Genomic DNA, 12,009 nt, shown 5'->3' with positions numbered 1-12,009 from the left:
ATATATATATATAAATATAAATATAATCTGATATAGCCATGATGTCAGCAGGACAGAACTCTGTCCAACTTGCTACTATTGGCACGGTTATGGACAAGTGTAAATTCTCACCCTCACCAGGCGACATGGGTCTGTCTGTAGTGCAGTTGGTAGACAGGTTGCACACATAAAATCTGTGCGTCCAAGTATGTAAACTAAAGGAAAGTATTGATACAAGAACAAGTAAGCGGAGGCTGTTGATGAATAAATAAGTTTGCTAGAAAGAGAAGAGCAAACGAGACTGCAGAACAGCTTTCAGTGAGAGTCCTGGGAACAGAATCCTATCACACTAAATAGTGTGATAAATTTATAAACCGTGAAGGGCCACAGTTGCCAGCGTAGGGCTGAATTTAGGAGATGACCTAACCTTATGCCTCATATTCCAGTACAATCGCAGAGAGGATACTCTGGTTTATCTAAAGTTTTCTGAAACTTGTGGGCAAAATGCACAAGTTTTAAATCTTCTTCCTTTGTAATTGAGTTGGATTTTGGTAAGGCCAGAAGTTCTTCTCTTCATAACATCCACCTTTTACTTATTCTACAAAAATTAGTTGTATAAATTGATACGTTTCCCGGGTCTGTATTAAATAGACCCTTCCACAGGAAAATTGTCACAGCTGATGTTGTCATTAAAAGAAAGGCCTATGGCTTCTTTGGCTAAGTTATTCCACGTGGCTTGGGCATACTGCCAGGGAAAAGGCAACCGACTGACCTGCCAGCCTGTCTGCGCGTCGTCGGGCATAACGGGGAAAATCCTGGGGCTTGAGTAGCAGCGCTGTGGGATGTCAAGGCAGAGACCCCTCGTATCGGAGACTCCAGTGCGTGTGGAGCAAGCGCAGGACTTGGCTCTCTCTGCCTTGTCCATTGCTGTGTTCCAGGACAGTCGCATCCCTTATGCCCCACATGATATTCAATGTATGTATCGCACTCTTCTGTTAGGATATGAATAGCACATCATGTTCCAAGGGGGAAATCCTGCTGTCATCCTACAGCCTGCTGGAAGAGCCAGTATTTGTGATGTAAGTCGGGCTATTTATACCTGAGCGCTGCAGTGCATCCCTTTGTTAAAAAGGAAGCTGCGGAGTTGTCCGGTTGCAATGCGCGCCAGTCTTTCCCTTGGCAGGCAGAGGGATAATGTACACTTGGGAAAGCTTGATCAAGCATTCTGCTTTATTGTTGGCCTCCTTGCGCAAGGTCTTTGTCTGTTGCTGCTAGTCTTTAAAGGCTACACTAGGGAAACTAATGAATTATGGAGAAAGAACAAAATTAATGCAATTAAAGCAGCAAAACAAATGTAGATTTTCCCCCAATGGGCAACTGAAAGGTATATTGGGCTCAGCAGATACTCTGAAGTTGTTCACAAAGTCCTTCCTTTTCTAGACCCTCTTTTTTCTGCTGTGGTGAATTTCTCAAAGGCTGCTGCTGGATTTCACAGGAGGCTTGAACTAGTTGACAAGAAAGAGTAAGTTTGAAAAAAAATATGTATCTATATATATCTGCCTTAGGTACCCAGGGTGGCATCTCTTTCTTTACAGCTACTACACAAGGCGTCTCTGATTAGTGTAGAATAGAGCCCTTGAACTCCGAGACTGGCAGTATCTGCTGAGGTGAATTCTGCATCCCGTGATGAATATTATCAGCCGTAGAGCTCATTACTACCATCAGCTTGTCATCACAATTACTGTAACACATGGAAAGGCAGGTAGCAGTGAAAGCTGGACTGAGCTCTGTATCTAGACACCTACATTTCAGTGTTGTAGGTGATGCCAGAATTTGTACTTTCAGCACACCTGAAGGAGACAGGATGATGCTTCAGAATATCTAAGATATCCCTATTATGCTGGCAAACCTAAGGGCCCTAGGGGTCTCTGGTGCCCTCTGAGTGCAGTGGCTGGAGACCAGGTGCTCCTAGGCACTGCGTACGGTCCCAGGTATTTGTGCTGAGGAAAAGAAATCCTGTTCTTACCACCTTACTGTATAGCTTAGAGCGGGACACCTGGCTTATGCGCGACACTTGGCTCATGGGTAGGCAACAAAGTCTAGCTACCTTCATCTTGACCTAAATCTCAGCCTTATTCCCTCTGCTGTTAAGCGAGATCTTTCCAGTGCCATTTAATACTGAGCAAGTATCTGACACTCCCAGAAAGTCTCCCATTTCATTCTGTATAGTGTGAAATCTTATAGTTGTTTTCTAACACATAAATCCTTATGCATTAATACAACGGGTATTGAACATCTCCATTTGCAAAACCTCATCTTTTTGCAAACTGGAGACCATCTTTGTCAATTTTTTTCTGTCCAAAGAAGAGGAGAAGTGTTTAAATGAAACTGGGAAGTCATGTTTCCTCATAATGTGAAATGTCTCTGTCTCCATTTTCTGCAGTCCAGTCGCGGTGCGAATGATGAACGATCAGCTGATGTTTATAGAAAGAGCTTTCATTGATCCTCTTGGCTTACCAGGAAGGAAGTTTTACAGGTGAGGCCACAAGTTTCCAGACCAGCTGTCTAAGGCACTGTGTATTTGCACGTGAACTGACCCTGACTGCGCAGCTGAACTGCTGCCCAAGCCTCATACAGCAATTTGAGCTCAACAGATTGTTTTAGGTAAAACCCAGTGAGTAGCAGACTTTGTTTATAATCCCCAAGGAGAAATCCTTGGCTGCACCAGTCTTGTGGTGCCTAATTCCTCGTCTTGGGTCTAGCACTCTGGTTTTATTGGCCAACATACTCCGTGGCTCGTATATGCAGGCGTTGTGGTCTTTGTTACAACTTGCTCTTTTGAACCTGTTCCAAGTGAGGATTGAGTGGAGCATCAACTGTATGGAAAGAAGGGAGAAATTAAGGTAGAAGGGAATGACAACAGATGTGTAGTGAGGGTCAGGTGAAGAGAGAAGTCCAGAAAAGAGAGCTTGGAGTGACCACTGAGCACGGGATAGATGAAGGCACATGAGCTGTGCTGCAGAGTCCCATCTGTCCCAGCTTTGGCTACTTCTATAGATTGCTTAAATCATTAACTACTTATTCTTGATGTTTTCTCTCCACGAGCATATGGGCCTGGAGAAACAGAGCGTTTGGTGCACCACAATACCCTTAATAGAAACCCAGCGCAGTCGTTAGTAACACCTGACAAGCTCCAGTGCCTGACTGCCTCGCTTCACCCTCAGAATCCCCCTTTTGCTAATGACTGGGTATATCCCACTCACTGATTGATGGCTTTCACACCAAGACAGAAGCCCCTCAGGCAGGTAGAGTTAAGAATCACACTTCCATCCTCCCAGGATAAGCTGTCGTTCACGCTTTGGAAGAATGAAATGGTTGTTTTCTGCAATCCTTGTTGTTGGGTGTTAAGTATCATTTAGGGCTGTCTGGATTACTGGGTTTTTTTTACTTGTTTGCATTTATTAATGTAGTTTTAGTGTTTATTTTGATCCCTGGAAGCGTTCAAGGTCAGGCTGGATGAGGCTTTGAGCAACCTGGTCTAGTGGAAGGTGTCCCTGCCCATGGCAGGGGGGTTGGAACTAGATGGTCTTTAAGGTCCCTTCCAACCCAAACCATGCTGTGATTTGGGAGGGCTCTTTCACATGCTGCAGATGTGCTTTGATACTTCACATACTGGTGGTCTGGGCAGTGTTACATTTGCAGTTAGACTTGATGATCTTAAGGGACTTTTTCAACTTAAACAATTCTATAATTCACATGAACAAAATCAGTTTAAAAGCAGATCTGCAACTATTTATTATTTAAGAAAAAAACCCCATCAAGAAATAAAAATTATACTTCTGCCCAGTTCTGTTGCAATGTAATCACTTCTCTGAAGGATTCCTGCTCTTCTCAAGAATTTTCCTGTATATTTTTCCCCCTTTTCACATTCTTTTCCCAGATCTGCTGACTATCATTCAGTTGCTTAGTTATGTTTTGAGGTTTCTATTCCACATTTTCTCATTGTACACCCACAACTAGTTTTACTCTCTCTTCTGGACTGCCACATTAGCTTAACAGGTTTGTTGAGCTCCCATGAAAAAAAAAAAATCAACATGGTTTCATTCCTAATAGACAAACACACCATCTCTTCCTTCCCGAGGAGAAGGCTACCTGTCCTAAATCTGTCCCTTTCCCATAAACTTTGCCTTTAGGGCTGACTCCTCCTGTCTTTCAAGACATGCCCAGCTAGAGTTCCTCTGTAAGTTCTGATCTTGATGGGGTTCATAGCTGCTTTATGTAGCATTCAGTTCCCTACAATGAACACACACCCCATTAATGGTTCCTTTCATTTAATATACCTACATTTTTACTTCTTTCCCCACAGACACGTCATTTTTGCTCCGAGCAGTCACAACAAGTATGCTGGGGAGTCCTTCCCGGGGATCTATGATGCCATGTTCGATATTGAAAGCAAAGCAGATCAGCGCGGAGCCTGGGAAGAAGTAAAGAGGCAGATTTCCATCGCAGCCTTCACTGTGCAGGCAGCAGCCGGGGCGCTGGAAGAAGTAGCATAGGATGATGGCTTCGACCGGCTCAGTCCAGCAGCGAAGCCTGAAATGCACAGTAGTCGGGCTACTGCCGTGACCTGATCTCTCCTGACTGCCTACCTGTCTGAGTTTCCAACCTTCTGAGTGCATGCAAGCCTACAGGAAGGGCGAGCAGGAGCTCCGTGTAGCAAAGGACTCCCGAGCTGGAAATCACTGCTTCTCTCATACTGCCAAAATTGGTGCTCGAAGAACCACCCTAGATGGAAGCCAATTTCAGGGCGAGGAGAAGGAAGAATCAGTTGCCAATTAGAATTTTCTGAAAGATCTGCCAGTTTTGAGGACGTGTTATTTTGGATGCACAATTACAAAAACCAGTTGTTTGCTAAGGTAGCTGTAAATCTTGTCCACAGCAGTGATCAACAGCACGTTTCCAGAAAAAAAAAACGCAACACTTCTCAGCACGTGTGTTTTTCTTGTTCTGGTAATTTGACACCAAAGGCATCTCTGTATTTTAGAATCTATTCTGCAGGACTGGTGAGTGCGCATTATACCGATTTGCTTTCTTTTCCTGAAAAAATAGAATTCCAGCCCTCCTGCCGATGGCCAGAGCAGTCGTAGCCACTCTTCACAGCGAGAGAAACCTGCTGCTTGTATGCAGAAATCCAGAAGTGGTTTCTTGGGGAGTGAGTCTCCATCCCTCTGAAGGACACTGCACCTCCCTCCTTTATTTGCATTTTGGAATATACAGACTGGAGGGGTTAACCAAAAACTGACCTCCCTGCTGCTTTTGGCACTTCCACTAGTGCCAAACCCATTTTTGGTTTTTTTTTTCCCCTATTTTTTCCCAGGTAATCTTTTTTATGCAGGTGGCATCTTCCAGCTGAGGGAGCTGGAGGATGTCATATTGGCATGGGGCTTGAGGTTCCTCTGTCTTCAAATAAGACGTGAAGGAAGTTTTCCATCAGGAGCTGCTTTTACATTCAAAGAGAAACTGAAATGCACAAGGAAGATACAAAAACTAGAAGATACAAAAAAGTACAAAACTGCTTAATTTGTAGAAATATTGACTCTTGCTTCATTTGCCCTTTAAATGTACTTCTCATCTACGTGCTTTACGACTAATAAAATTGCTAGAATTTTATGAAATCACATTCCAGTTTGTGGGAGCTGATAATAACCAGTTTCTTCTCTTATGTACAACCTACTACAGTTTTTTTTCTCGCAACCATAGATTGTACCAGGTTGTGGGAATAAAACCCTTCTTTATTTTTTAATGGGGACCAGAACAGATGTGGTACTTAAAAAGGCAGAATTAGAGAAACAGAACAATTACTAGGCTACAGAAGAAGTTGTTCTTATCTCAAATCCCTTGAATTCAGACAAGGGAACCAGAAATTGCTACAGGTCAGTCCTTGGGGAAGGTGTTTTGGAGGGTAGCAAGAAGAGAGGTTTTCACTGGCATCACTTCCAATAACCCTCTGAAAGACGAAGCACTGGGTAGCTGCGGATGCTGTGCTCATAATTTACTGTTAAACTGCTTTTCCCAAATCAAGCCTTAGGCATGTGAGGAGGAAATTACGCTTCCACCGTCCATGCTTTACCTCTCCTGTTGGGAAAAGCGGTGCTTAACCGACCTTGTCAGCATGCTCGCGAGGAAGCGCTCGCGAGGGAGCGTTCACGGGGAGCAGACAACGCTGAGGGCACCCCAACAGCGACCGCGGTTTTGTTCTTCTCTTTACTTCTACTCACCCAGGCCCACTCACAGTTACCGAGGTGTTCGTCTCCACACCTGTAGCTAAAGGTGTTGCTGATGGAGGTGACACCCAGGCACCGTCACTGGTACGTAACTGCACTGGTTTCCCTTCCCTCTTCCTGCATCGCCCACTCTTCCCGCTCCATCATGGCTTTACGTTAACTGCAACGGGCAGTAGCATAGAATCATAGAATCACAGACTGGTTTGGGTTGGAAGGGACCTTAAAGATCATCTAGTTCCAACCCCCCTGCCACGGGCAGGGACACCTTCCACTAGACCAGGTTGCTCAAAGCCCCATCCAGCCTGGCCTTGAACACTTCCAGGGATGGGGCACCCACAGCTTCTCTGGGCAACCTGTTCCAGTGCCTCACCACCCTCTCTGGGAAGAACTTCTTCCTGATACCTAATCTAAACCTCCCTGATTTCAATTTAAACCCATTCCCCCTTGTCCTGTCACTACAGGCCCCTGTAAAAAGTCCCCCCCAGCTTCCTTGTAGCCCCTTCAGGTACTGGAAGGCTGCAATAAGGTCTCCCTGGAGCCTCCTCTTCTCCAGGCTGACCAAGACCAGTTCTTGCAGCCTTTCGTCATAGCAGAGGTGCTCCACCCTCTGAGCATCTTCGTGGCCTCCTCTGGACTCGAGTAACTGAATGTGCCCTCAGGGAAGGGTGAGGATATCTGGGTGGTGGAAAAAAGCCACTGGTGCTTCTTCCTGGAGAACAGGAGCCAGCTTTGGAGCTGTCAGTGGTCACTGCGCTAGGACCATCAGAGGATAAAGCAAACAAGGAATTTCCACACAGAAAGGAAATACCCGAGGCAGCATGCTTCCGCCTTCATTTAGAGAGGTCTCTTTAATAGTATAAACCAGCGAACAAATGTTTCACCAGTAAACACACTTTTTCAGTGGTAGTTAGCCTTTGAAGTTCGGTGCCATTACCCTGCAGCTGCAAAAGAAAGTATTCTCTCTTCTTGTGTCCGTGTGCAGTTTGAAGGAGTGAGGATAAATTACAGCTCACATCCGACTGAACACACAGCTGGAATCTACTGCTTTATTCCTCTTCTCGACTTAATTGCTAACTGTGCATGAATGTGTGATTCATCATGACCCACTGCATCCTGAGAAGTGTACAAAATAGCTTAAATCTATTTCCATTCCTTTCCATAACATTCTGCTGAGGGAGAATGATATCCCTTTTTACAAGGGCCTGTGGTGACAGAACAAGGGGTAACAGGTTTAAACTGAAAGGGGGGAGGTTTAGATTAGATATCAGGAAGAAGTTCTTCCCGGAGAGGGTGGTGAGGCACTGGAACAGGTTGCCCAGAGAAGCTGTGGATGCCCCGTCCCTGGAAGTGTTCAAGGCCAGGCTGGATGAGGCTTGGAGCAACCTGGTCTAGTGGAAGGTGTCCCTGCCCATGGCAGGGGGGTTGGAACTAGATGGTCTTTAAGGTCCCTTCCAGCCCAAACCATTCTGTGATTCTATGAGTGGCGACCGTTTCGCCCGGTAAGTCTGTGTTGTGTTGAAGTTGGGCTCTAAGGCAAGTTCAGCAGTCACTTTGCTAATCAGCGTCAGCAGCAGGAAAGCCTCAATGGTTTAGGATCCGTCTGTCCCATGGATCGCTTCTGCATTGGCTTGTGCCAGTTGTAATCTCTGAAGTCAAGGCAGCTGCTGTCAGTGCCAACACAGTGTTTGTCCTGATGGATCCCACATCTTCAAACACTGTCTTCCTCATCCACGACATCTAGGAGCTGGTTTTCAAGCAAGTCTGTGGGGCACATCCATTTCCGTGATGAGCCTGGGGAGCTCAAAGAATAGAGGAGGAGGAGGACTGGTTTGTTAGGCCCCTTACGCAGAGGGGGCTGGACATGGTTCAAGTAAACTGCAAGGACGTTACAACCTTCCATAAAGGGAAAGAAGGGGATGTAACAGGAGAAGCATTTCATGGGGGGTATGAGATCAGAACAGACTTAATGGCACCCTCCCCAGATGTGCTTTGCTAGCCTGCTGGCAGTCAGCTGCTGACACATTCCTGATGCCGCTATCCCCATCACTTCCAAACCTGGCTGTATTTTGGGAAGGAAACCCAAGCCGCAGTTGCTGGACACGGCGACTGTTGTGACAACACAGCCTAACGTAAGCCGTAAGCAGCAGGACGTCAGGCTGGGGAAACACGGCCAGCAGCGAACACTGCGCACTCCCTCACGTCAGTCGTCCCTTCGCACATCCCTGGAAACAACACCCTCCTCTGACTAGGTCTGGCTTGCACCCTCCGCAGTACGATGCTAGAATCATAAATAGGTTGTTCTGCGCAGAGTAACTGCTTGTAACTAGTACCTACACAAAACATACGCTTGCGCCGTACCACGTAAAAGGAAAGACAAAGGTAAAACAAACCAGGCGACAGCCACCCGTCACGAGAAAAGGCGGCAGCCAAGAGAAAACAAAGGCAGGCAAAGAGGACCTCAGCCATGGCAAGCCTGGCAAGTCCCCAGACCCTGCAGAGCCGGAACAAAGCTTGTGCCCCGCTACTCGCCAGGGCAATACTGTATTTATCGAGCTGCCAGCAGAGGTTGGCACTTGGGGGCGATTTGTGGGAGACACCCGATTTTGGGGAGAACAGTCATTAAGGATGGCTGCTTACATGCACAGGCTCGGCATGGAGCCCTGGCAAATCTGAGGGATGGATGAAATGGCCCTAGCTTTTCCTTTTGGATTTTCCACACCGTCCCAGTTCACATTACTCAGCCTGACTGGCCTTTGGTTTTGCAAATCTCCAGTCATTTTTGTCACCTGCAGCCTGATAAATGAGAACCTGCCTGAGGACTAGCTATTTATATAGGATTCAGAGGGTAACTGCAGGACTCGGTACGTCCCCCTTGGGCCGAGTCATATTCCATTTTGTACCAAAACTTAATTACCAGAATATGGAGAAGCTCTGGAAAAAATCTGTCAGGTCTGGTGCGGCTTGGGGTCGTTCTGCAGACAACTCACAACTTCAGTGATGAACACCTACAATGGAGGGGACACGAGGACATACAACACTGCAGACTGTATTATATATATGTATTTACATGTATTATAAACCACAACTGTGAAATGCAAAAAGCTCATTGTAACAACCCATGCTTCAGCTTCAGAGTTACGCGCTCAGCGTTGTGGTGCTGCCACTTTAACCGTGTCGCAGCTTTTGGGCCTTTTCTGTTGTGCAAGCCCCAGGCACACGGCAGTCTGCAGGCAGCGTGGATCAAGGGGACGGTTCAACGATAGATGCAATGAACTCAACTGCCTGCGTTCTACAGGAAGGTATTTTGAGCAACCTGGTCTAGTGGAAGGTGTCCCTGCCCCTGGCAGGGGGGTTGGAACTAGATGGTCTTTAAGGTCCCTTCCAACCCAAACCATTCCGTGATTCTATGATTCTGTATTGTTGAGGAGCAGTAAGAGCAATGATAAGCAACGCCACTGAGCTCACACAGTGAACCTCTATAAAGAGATGGGGAAAAAACTGTGAACCACTGCGATTTGAAACGTTTCAGTGCTCTGGCCTATTCATGGTGGGTCTCGTTGCTTTGTATTAACCTTCAGTCTCGGCACGTTTTCCACAAACTATTTCATTTTGCTATAAACAGGTGACAACCTTTCTCTTAAAAATTTGTTCTCCATACCACTTTAATATTCCCTATTCATTTCAGCAGCTTTATCTCCTTCACAGGTGTTAACTGCTCTTGGAAAGCATCAGCATCCTCCTGAAGTTACAGAGCCACCGAAGTACCCGTGTTGTTACGGAAGTGCCGGTTTGCAGAGCTACAGCTAAAGAATAACTGTGAACTGAATGCATTTGCTGTAGGTTTTGTTCGTGAGCAGACACTCCCAGTGTTAACTGCTGCCATGGACGAAGGCAGAATATTTAAAGTTTTGGTTAATTTTTATACATACCGCAGTATTACGAGGCATTCTCATAAAACAAAAGTCAGTCCCTTGGGGCCTCTAAGTGCACAGTATCAACTCTGCCCCTTACACATGAGTCTGATTTTTGACAAAGGAAGAACAAATTAGGTTAAGCCTATTAGGCTGGAAGCAGATTGGGTTGCTTTTCTCCCAAGCATTGAATTCAGCAGTAATACTGCAGTATCAATATTTATCACAGATTTAAGACACGTTCAGAGAAGGTTTCTGGACTAAAAATATTTCATAGATGGCTGTAAGGTAACAGCTCTGCCTCCAGCTAGCTCTGAATGTCTTTTCCTGCAATGCTGCTTTTATTAATATTTAACCAAGAACCGATTTTTCAAATACTTGTTTCCAGTAGGAAACACCGATGTTTTATTCAAGAGGATGCATCCTTCTCGCACAGAAGGGCTGGCTGCAAAAAGCCCCTGCATTCTGGACAGGCAGAATCGGTCATCACACAGGTTCATCAATTCATCGCACAGGTTGTCTGATTAAGCTAACGAAAAGCACAGCAGTGCATTATCACGCACCTCCAGATCACAGGTACCTGTTCCGCCAGCCCCCGTCCCTGTAGGCTGCCAGGACGGGCTACGAACGCGTAGCTGACGGGGTCATGTCCCGACGCTGTGCCAGGAAAACAAGATGTTCAGAGGGCGAACGGAGAAATATCAACCCTACAAACACGGCTGAAATCTGCGCTGCTTACAGAGAAGTCTTGAGGACCCTACTCTGCCTGCCCACCCTCCTCACCGCTGACATCCCCTCTTCCCGGCAGACAAACTCGGAGCAATGGAATGGACTGACAACCACCTGGCACAGTAACTGTGGCTCAGTTTACATCTGCAACAGTACCTTGGTTGCATTTGGTTACAACACCTCCCAGATTTTGAGAAAACATAGTTTTTATGATCACAGAAAATTTCAGGCCCCAAGAAGTGAATCCTTTTTCTCTGCACTGAGGGAATGCCAGAGGTTTTGAGATACCTTCTTCCAAGAAACCACGGAAATAGGAAAAAGGCAGCAGAGCCACAGTATGGCCATCATTCTTAGAAACAGCCCAAACATTCCAGATGGAAATATCCCCGTTCCAGTAAGTTTGTGACAGCTCAAAATTCTTGGACAGAACAATTCCCATGAAAGAAACAGGCCCACACCTGAGAAGCCACACGTACTCAAACCACCACAAAACTTGGGTATCTTGGCTGGGCAACAGGCAAAAAAACCAAGGGAGGAGTGGGGGGCAAACCCCCTTTGCCACACCATTTCGCTCATACGTAGACTGACCTGTGCAAAATGCCCACTCAAGATATTATTTCAACAACCGTGCTGCAAATCCAAAGGGAAGTTCTCCCCCATAAGTCAAAAAAAAAACCCCAAAGTGACCGGCGTGTAATAAGAATTTTATTGAATGCATTTAGAAAATAACCTAGAGCATGAAGACATGAGATCAATTCCTGCGTGTAAGTTGTAAGAATCAAACAACCATGCAAAAAGCCTTCAACCTCAATTCAAGACTCTCGTAATGCAAAGTTATTACCACCTTAAAACAGTGTTCCAGACACGTAACTCGTTACTGTAAAAAGGATCTCGTTCCTGAATGGTTATTGAATGCATTTAGAAAATAACCTAGAGCATGAAGACATGAGATCAATTCCTGCGTGTAAGTTGTAAGAATCAAACAACCATGCAAAAAGCCTTCAACCTCAATTCAAGACTCTCGTAATGCAAAGTTATTACCACCTTAAAACAGTGTTCCAGACACGTAACTCGTTACTGTAAAAAGGATCTCGTTCCTGAATGGA

General features: G+C 45.8%; 1 pseudogene; it reads left to right on the top strand.

Annotated features, from left to right (window-relative positions):
- LOC104510686 overlaps positions 1-4,535 on the top strand; it is a 7,303-nt pseudogene extending 2,768 nt beyond the window's left edge.
- Positions 4,536-12,009: the final 7,474 nt, after the last annotated feature.

Source organism: Eurypyga helias, unplaced genomic scaffold (genome assembly GCF_000690775.1).
Source record: "Eurypyga helias isolate BGI_N326 unplaced genomic scaffold, ASM69077v1 scaffold5816, whole genome shotgun sequence".
Classification (NCBI taxonomy): Eukaryota; Metazoa; Chordata; class Aves; order Eurypygiformes; family Eurypygidae; genus Eurypyga; species Eurypyga helias.
Note: the sequence above shows the minus strand (reverse complement) of the source record. Positions and strands in the feature narration are given on the sequence as shown.